This window comes from Mytilus galloprovincialis, chromosome 5 (genome assembly GCF_965363235.1).
Source record: "Mytilus galloprovincialis chromosome 5, xbMytGall1.hap1.1, whole genome shotgun sequence".
In the NCBI taxonomy this organism is placed as follows: domain Eukaryota; kingdom Metazoa; phylum Mollusca; class Bivalvia; order Mytilida; family Mytilidae; genus Mytilus; species Mytilus galloprovincialis.
In genome coordinates, this window is record NC_134842.1 from 91,695,829 (window position 1) to 91,705,736 (window position 9,908).

General features: G+C 32.1%; 1 long non-coding RNA gene across 1 annotated transcript; it reads right to left on the minus strand.

Moving 5' to 3' along the window:
* Window positions 1-1,430: 1,430 nt before the first annotated feature.
* Window positions 1,431-9,371, minus strand: LOC143076707 (uncharacterized). Its single transcript, XR_012978761.1, has 2 exons — window positions 9,032-9,371; window positions 1,431-1,707 (listed from the first exon to the last, which is right to left on the minus strand). It is a non-coding gene; the product is annotated as an uncharacterized LOC143076707 (long non-coding RNA).
* Between the last annotated feature and the right edge of the window lie 537 nt (window positions 9,372-9,908).

Genomic DNA, 9,908 nt, shown 5'->3' on the forward strand with positions numbered 1-9,908 from the left:
TCTCGTGGGATTTTGTCTATGTGTGTTACATTTTAGTGTTATGTCGTTGTTCTCCTCTTATATTTAATGCGTTTCCCTCGGTTTTAGTTTGTTACCCCGATTTTGTTTTTTGTCCATGGATTTATGAGTTTTGAACAGCGGTATACTACTGTTGCCTTTACTTCCATACAACAAATATAGTTAACATATTGCCAACAGACCAAAACACAAAAACTTAACACTGAGCAATGAACCGTGAAAATGAGGTCAAAGTCAAATAAAATATTTTCATACACCAAATATAGTTGACCTATTGCATAGTGTTAGAAAAAAGACAAAATCTCAAAAACTTTGACCACTGAATCATGAAAATGAGGTCAAGGTCAGATGACACCTGCCAGCTAGACATGTTCACCTTACAATCATCATGATCATTCCATACCTATTGCATACAGTTTAGAAAAACAGACCAAAACACAAAAACTAAACTATTGCCATTAACCATGAAAATGAGGTCAAGGTCAGATGACACCTGCAAGTTGGACAAGTACACCTTAGTCATTCCATACACCGAATATACTAGACCTATTGCTTATAGTATCTGAAATATTGACTTGACCACCAAAACTTAACTTTGTTCACTGATCCATGAAATGAGGTCGAGGTCAATTGAACTGTCTGACGTGCATGAAGACCTTACAAGGTACCCACATACCAAATATAGTTATCCTATTACTCATTATAAGAGAGAAATTACAACTTTTTTTTCCAAGTCGTCACTGAACCATGAAAATGAGGTCAAGGACAATGGACATGTGACAGACGGAAACTTCAAAACATAAGGCATCCATATATACAAAGTATGAAGCATCCAGGTCTTCCACTTTCTAAAATATTAAGCTTTATAGAAGCTAGCTAATGGCTCCGCCTTAGTCGCTGCATCATTATCCCTATGTCCAGCTTTCTGTGACAAAAGTTGTAGGCTCCATAAAAACGAAAACCAATATATGGACGTATGGGTGGACAAGGGTAACATTTAACATGCACACGTCAGTGACGGTAGGGGCACAAAAAACAAGTGATTTAGAATAGGGTAGGTTGTTGTTTGTCATATTTGTTTTGTATTTATTGATTATGAAATAATGTTTTACATTTTGTTATGCCTCTTATATATCGGACTGAGCGATATGATTTTGCTCATCGTTGAAGGCTGCAGTTTCTTATTTCTACATCATTTGATCTCAAGTGGAGTTGTTGCACTGGCAATCATGCCACATCTTCTAATTTCTATATTGACCAAGTTTTCAAGACTTATTAAATGTATGTGTTGAGTTTCCGGCCTTTTACAGTGTTTTTCTAAGATTTTTGTGTTTATATGTAAATCCTTTTTCAATAATAATTTAATGTAAATGACAAGTACTCAACAAACTAGTTGAAAAAATCAATCAATATCTCTTTTATAAATTATATTACCAAATAAAACAATGTGACTTCATAAATTATAATGATGATTCAGATTTTATGAAAGACTGTTATGCTAAACACCAAAATACAATTTTGAATCGACTGTCAAAATTAGCACAGATCTTTCTGAGTTTATTTCTGATCGAATTCCTCATATTGGTACACCATTTATAAGTTGATGCTCAGCACAGCAGTCGTGTTTCTGTTTATAAATCATTCTTCTTTCTTTTGATTGTAATAAGCTTGAACATCGTCGTACATTTTCTGAAAATAAAAAAATTGTTCATTAAATCTTCAGGGAACATTTTATTGACCTTTTCCTTGAACGCAATAAAATGAGCATGCATGCTAAACATAAAATTGATAATGGAAATGGGGAATGTGTCAAAGAGACAACAACCCGACATAAAGGCAGAAAACAACTCAAGACCAACAATGGGTCCTCAACTGAGTGAGATAACCCCTGAATGATAAAACATAAATAATTTTTAGACTTTATGCCCGTCTCAATATATAACAAAATCAGACTGGGTAATTTAGCTTTATCAGCAGGTTTGGTATTTTGAGCTTTCTTCGAACAATTTACATATGATTATTTGAAAAAAAGAATTTATATGCTACTCACTGCACCAGTACACAATCTCTAGTCATGATAGTAGGAGGCACAAATGGTAGAAGGGCCAGGGAAAATATGTCTACATTGTACATGTTGTATGTCACTTAATAGACGATGAAAGATTGAATAACACAATGTGAACCAGAGTTAATTCCCTTTTGTTGCTATGTTTGAAGTTAATGCGTGCAAATTATTTCATATATCAGTCAAATTAATGCTATAAAAATTAATCTTGTGTTCGTTGTCATAAAAACTGTAAAACTGAGAAAGAAATGGGGAATGTGTCAAAGCGACAACAACCAGACCATACATGTAGAGCAGAGAACAGCCGAAGGCCACCAATGGGTCTTCAATGTAGCGAGAATTCCCGCACCCGTAGGTGTCCTTCAGCTGGCCCCTAAAATATGTATACTAGTACAGTGATAATGGACGTCATACTAAACTCCGAATTATACATAAGAAACTAAAATTAAAATTGTGCCTGTATTAAAAAGTATATCTATAATTTTTTTATATTTCAGAAGTATTTAAAAAATGATAAATGAAAAGCCAGTCTGATTCTCTCATCAAATTTTAGTAATTTCAATCGATCAATGTCATGAATGTTTCTAATCAATAAGGAAAATTTAAGTTTCCCCATTATCAACAAAATATAAAATATCCCAAATGCCATTAATTTCAATGTATGACTACGGAAAAAACAAGGTCTGTGATTGCCAGTTTATATATTGAAATTTGAAATTCTATTGACTGAAAAGTCTATCGGCGAATTTTTAAACACCCCAGCTTCTTCAACTGAATGGAGTGGATATATAAGCAATTACAATGTATTACAGGCAACATACCAGTCAAGGGGCTAACTTAAATAAGTTATTAGAGAAAAAAAAACAAACATGCCGTTATTGTGGGCTAAAATATCAAAATACTGAGTCTGTGACAACATATGTATGTTACATGTTTCAAAAGGACAATATACAAACTTTATTTTGTTAAATTTTTCACAAGTTCTATTGATATTATAAATTTCTTTATGTATACTAAACATTGCAACTATATAGCAGTTCATAGTTTACCAATCATGCATAGTACAACTATGTTATTACAGAAAATATATTCCTGCAATAACAAAAGGGTGTTATAACAGCTTCTCTACATCTCTTTAAAGCCTTTGCTCAGACATGTATCACAATATATTTCAATTCATTGTACATTTATAAAAAATGATGATCAGAACTTGTAATGAGGCACTGCACAAAATTCCAAGTAATTCTTAAGCGTCTCATTTACTCTCATAATCATATAACATGTATAATATTTGAAGTTGCATGCCTGTAATAACTAAGCCTTAGCTTGTTACTACATGTATAGCTTAATTTTCCCTCAAACATTTGTTAAAGGCCTTGTCTCATTGATTTACAAAAAAAAAAGGACTATGGTTGATCAAAATTGTATTAATGGAATTAGAAAATTAGTTATCAAGGTAATATATTAAACTACTGCACAAAGTTTCAAGAATTCCCAAGATAAAATACTTATGATATATTTAACTGATAACAAACATATGTTACTACAAGAACTCTAAGAGTAGACAACCCTCAAAATTGTACCCAAGTACTTTTTATGACGAATGATACTCAAAAGCACAACAAGAGAATACAAAAAAAAACCTATCCCTTCCAAATAAAAATTTGATACACATGATAAAGGAAAACCATCATGTTTTATTTTCATCATATATGTGAAGTTTCAGTTTAACCAGGGATCAAAATTTAGATTTTCCTTTCACTAGAAATTGCTGACAGTACATGAAGAATAGAATAGAAGACATATAAAAATGTCATGAATTTTAAGAATATACATTTTCTTTAATATTGACTATTAAACCTTCATCAGTCAGGGGCGTTACTTAAACAAGTAACTTTTTTTAGTTACTTATATAGGTAATTTTTATTTTTAAAAAATATAAACGTACTCAATAGTTATTTTATATTTCAATAAAAGCAGGGACTAAATGTAGTTTTCATGAATTTTTATATCCTTTTATATCAAAAATTTAAGAATTTGTAAGATTTGAGAGGAGAATAGACATAAAGCGTTACTTTAAAAATAATGAAAACAATGTTACTTGAATAAGTTATTTTGTACATCTTTGAAAGAATTAGTAATAACACTTATTTTAGGCACATATGTAATTGTTTTGGGTTACAAATTATAAATAACTTCAAGTCTTAATTAATTCATCAGTTTCTATCTATTTATATCTGTCTACCTTCAAGATTTTGAAGGAAAACGATATTTTAATAGTCACAAGAGACCAATCTTTGACCAAGAAGCTTCAATATCAAAGATAAGTGCACGTCAGAAAAGCAATTAGTGTTTCAGAAGGATTAGATTTTATATTTCATGGGAAAAATAACCAGATGTCTGTAAAACTTTGTTAAAACTAGTAAAATTTGTATAATTGGTCACCTATAAAAATAATATTTAGAAAAGTTACTTATATAAGTAATTTTTAAAATAGCCTCGTTTTCAACATTACTTATATAGGTAATTTTAAAAGTAACTTGTTTAAGTAATGCCCCTGACTGTTCATACCACTATCATGACTATACTTATTAAAAAAAAAAATGAAGTAGGGCATCAGACCATGACCAAAGGCGCACAATTTTATCATTTCTTTTGGATATCTTTGAAAATATTTTGCACTAATAAGCAGAAAACAAGTAAGACTTTGTATCTCAAATGTATCTATACACTGGGGTCACTGCTACTTTTGCATACATGTAGGTACTGTTTCTGTACTAAATATCTGTAGTACTGGAAATTTACTTTTAATATTTAGTTCTATTTTGTCACTTTAAAAAAAATTGTAATATGTACCTATAATTCCTACATGTATATATGATTTGCATATCTATAAATACTTTTCTCTTGGTTTACACTTCCATAACTTACTACGTGTGCAAAATTGCTTTTGTAACTTTCACTTTGATTTACATGTATTTATGCGCTATACACATGCATGCAGGGATCCCAGGAGTTTCAGCAAATTGAGATTAAACAAGAATGTGTCCAAAGTACACTGATGCCCCACGCGCACTATCATTTCTCATGTTCAATGGACCGTGAAATTGGGTAAAAAATCTAATTTCGCATTTAAATTAAAAAGATCATACCATAGGGAACATGTGTACTAAGTTTCAAGTTGATCGGACTTCAACTTCATCATGTAGACGCTTCAATGCAAAAATACCTTGATTTAAAACGCTTGTTGACTACAGCATCGGACAGGTATCACCAAAACCCTACTCTCGTTGACTACAGCATCGGAAAGATATCACCAATTACCAACATAGCAAAAAAAAAATAGTGGACAAGAATGGCCAATAAAATTTTTCGGGTCTGTCAGGTGAGAGGAAACAACAGGCCTCTACAATAACTTTTTTTTCAACTTGTCCAGTAGGACAAGTACAAACCAAAACTTACTTGTCCGAATAAAATTGTTACTTGTCCAAAACATTTTTATTAAAAATAACCTTTTTACATCTTAAGTTGATTAAAGGAACAAAACGAATTTTAAACAATAGAACAGAATTTGATGTATTTCTTTTGAAACTTAGGTTCTAGTTTTCATCAATGATAGTCTCATCAGACTCTGTACATGAGGCACCATCTGATAGGCCTGCACACTCATTGGATTTGTATCCTGTTTTTTTTTTTTTAAGTTGAACAAAGTTTATTCAAATGCAATCAACAAAAAGAAGAAGATAAGGTCTGATTGCCAATGAGACAACTCTCTGCAACAGACCAAATGACACAGAAATTTACAACTTTAGGTCACCATATTGCAAGTATTGTTTTTCTTTCTACTTATGATCAAATATGATTTTGAGAATTTTATGGTAAATACGGTGCCAAACTGTCTATTAAACTTGGAGCTAAACCTGTGGAGGTGACGAACTGTCCTGTAAAGTTACCTAATCTACAAAGCCCATCATTGATTCGGATCAGTAAGACTGGTTTCTGAGAATAGTATTTATACCTTTTACCTTTAAAAAAATTCCTGACAAAGAACCAGTTAAAAATTATCGATTGCATGCAAGTAAACATGTTGACTGAGAAGAAGGTTTTGCATTTGAATAAACAGAATACAGAAACATGTCAAATTAATATTTGTTTTCTTGTTTTTTGTTAATAATTACTTTGTTCATCAAAGTTGGATTAAATTTATTTTCTGCAGAATGATTGCACTTGTCCCGACGGACAAGCTTGATACAGCTTTTACTTGTCCGACCTTTTTTCCCTCTGGTACCGGACAATCGGACAAGCGTTATTGTCGAGGCCTGAACAAACAATATTTTATTTTTGGCCTAAAATTGAAATTATCAAATCTATTATCTAAATAAAATTTTGTGAGATTTCATGAACAATTTAGCGGATTTACGTCATGGCAAAACACGACGTCATACGAATGAAAACTTTCAAGGGAAAGATTATCTTTATCTTCTAACTTGTTTGATTCAAATTCGGATAATATCAGTTATCCCATTGAGGTTAAGTTTTTGAGGTACATGTAGGTGCTATTTCTATATTTTGTTGCATTTATTGAACATTTTATATGGATTTTAGAAATTAAGACCTGTCAAATTGTGCAATGGATGATAATGGTAGTACTGTTACACAAAACAATGTTAATTCATAATCGTGAATAATTGGCTTAGGAATTATAAGGGGACTTTTTACGGTAGAAAAGTCAATACAAAAAATATTTGGGAAATCAAAATCTAATAAGACGGTCACCCTCAGTCATATGGGAACCAAAAATGCATGTACATGTACGTACTTACGGAACATAAATTATTTCTATACTATCCTACTACACAGTCAGAGCTCAGACATAAACAGGTCGATTTCTGTATTTGACTTAAAGAAGTCAAAACATGTATTTATTATAAAAATGTATTTTCAATTTTAGACTTATCTAAGTCAGAAAATGACAGACTTGTTTAGGTCTGATTCTGTTGATGAAAAAACTTAATTTTAATTTGTGGCCAAAGTACACCACCTATGACAGCAAAAACCTGTCTGAGAGTTCACAAGGACTTGAGCTATCTATATTTAATTATCTAATTGAACATCCTTAATAAACACAGATGTTTTATCTCATTAAGTGTGGTTCCAGGTGGTTGCATTACAAGTAACATGTGTAAGGTTAATTAACATTATCTCCCATTTTCTAGACTATCATTCATATTTTTCTTTAGAAGACAAAGCATTGTCTTTCAATGTAGTCGTTATTTGATTTAGATGCATGACCTTTTTATAAATATGCGTGGGTCTTGAAGTTAACCAATTTTGGTAACTTATCGACTTGTAGGAGTCGACATTTGCAACTTTTTGATTCTGGTCAATTATTTCTTGCTTAACAATATTTGACTTATCAAAGTCGTATTTTGTCTTGCATTAAAGGGAGACAAATCCTAAAACTTACAAATTTAGACCTCTATGAGTCAAAAGCAGATTCAGACTTATTTATGTCTGAGCTCTGACTGCTAAATGTACATGTATGTTGTTTTATAACATCAAAATTTTACGGGAACCTGTGTGATATCCATTAATGGTGGACAAATAGCGATAAGGTGTATAGAGCAGGGATACAGGCGCGCCAACTATAGATCTGGTAAATGACCTCATAAAGGAGTGATCATAAAATATCTTTTCTGGTGAAAGACAGGATTCCAGAAGTGGTGTATAAGTTACATTTGTGTGTATAAAGCAATGCATGTGTAACGGGAGTGGAAGTTTCCACTGGCTTCGTTTTCCCGTTGTCTACCCAAGTTCTGGGATATTTGACAAACTACGTAAAACACGTAAATATAAACAAGATGTTTATTTGAAGACATACATTATGGTTAAACATACGATTTTACATGAGTAAATATGCTAAAAAACGGTGGTGGCTAGTCTTCTTGTTGTTCAAATAAAGGTTCCATATTTAAAGTCAAACGATATGAGCGTCTGCTCAATTTAAATCCTAAGTGTAGACTGCCCCAAACCTGGTGAGTGACGTCATACTTATAGTTCCTAGGGACAACGAGCCCAGCCAGGCCGGATGTCGGGCACGTGCAAAAGCAGGAAGTCCCGACAAGGATAATTTCATGGCCGGTCTCGGATGAAAGAGTTACGGAACTATAAGTTATACTAATATGAGGACGAAGTCCCCTACTACAGTAGAAAATTCAATAAAAAAAATAATAAATCAGGGAAAATTTCCAGAATTTTTCATTGTACTAATGAACTCAAAATTGTTCAAAAATTTTGTTGTCCTGTTTTTGAATTTCCGGATCTGCGCAGAAATCTACTTCTGTTTCCAGTCTTGTTTGCATGAGACTTTGAATAAAATGTATATTTATCAGACTAAGAAAGGAACTTAATACTAATTCATTTTTGAAAATTGTTTGGTATAAAAAAAAAATGTTACCTGATGACAGCATTTCTTTGTTTACATTGAATATGACATCATAACTTAAATAACGTCACAACTAAATTTCCTTACAACAGAACCAAAATGGGAAACGTAATGGTATTTCCATTTCTCTTTTTATTAACATGTTCGATTTAAAAAAAAATCATACAGACTTCGTCCCCATTCACAAGTAATGCTTGCCTCATATTGTTAACCTATTTCCCCATATAAATAGAATATAGACAAGTAAACAAAGTGACTACCAAAAATTTACACATGCAATGCAAGGGTTAAGATTTCTTTTAAATCGTTAAACCAAGGTAGACTCATCATTCCCCCCCCCCCCCCCCCCCCCCAAAAAAAAAACTCATGGTCTGTACCACGTGTCCCAAATTAGTGAAGAATATTGATTGTCAGTAGTTGTTATCCCAACAAGTATAAATCATGACCCTATCGTAACATCAGTGGGTACCATTTGGAAAAGTATTTGGGAACAGCAAACCTACCCCTTTATTCATGTTTCTAAACACGCTGTCAAGAGCCTTGTCCAAATACATTGCATAAACTAATCCACCAGTGCAAAACACTAAAGCAAAAGTTGATGTTCGGCGAAAAATGCCTCTATATACGCCTTGTAATGCTGACATTCTGTTCTGTTTGGAAGTCACCTTCGAAAAAGAATCAAGAGCCTTTTTTCTTCCAAAATGTGCGGAAGGATATAGCAGAAGGCTTCCTCACTTTTTTTAATTTAAAGAAATTAGTGTTTTTATTCCCTGATTTTCATTAACACCTTTTAAAGCCTTATTTAATTCTATTTTAATTTTGACAAAACGTGTAGTTGTTTTTTAATTGTTTCATCTGGTTTATAAGACTATTTTGCTTGCATCGAGAGAATTGCTTATTGACCTTTATGCAGAAGATCTCTATTCAAATATACCCAAGTACCACAATCAACTTTTGTCACTGCAACATATGAAACGGATCTTAATAAAAATATTTATCCACACATCGTTTTTTTTGCATACCGAATGAATCTGTTATATTTTATAGAATTTATCCAAGATTCTCACTAGATAATAAGAGAGATTTAATTAAGTTGACTTCCAAGTATCAATTTGTTTGCCGTTAAATGAATACTGATGAAAATAAGGATAATTATAGTATAACTAATCGCCGTATTTGAATATCAAAAATAAGACAACGCGTGACCGAACGTTCGGTCACAAGTTGTCTTATTTTTGATATTCAAATACGGCGATTAGTTATTCTTTTTATTACATTGGCAAATGGCTTTTTTTTTTATGAAATTAATGTAGAAAATGTAAGGAACTATATCTTAATTTTTCCTACGCATTTACAATTTGTTTTGATCCGACGTTATCG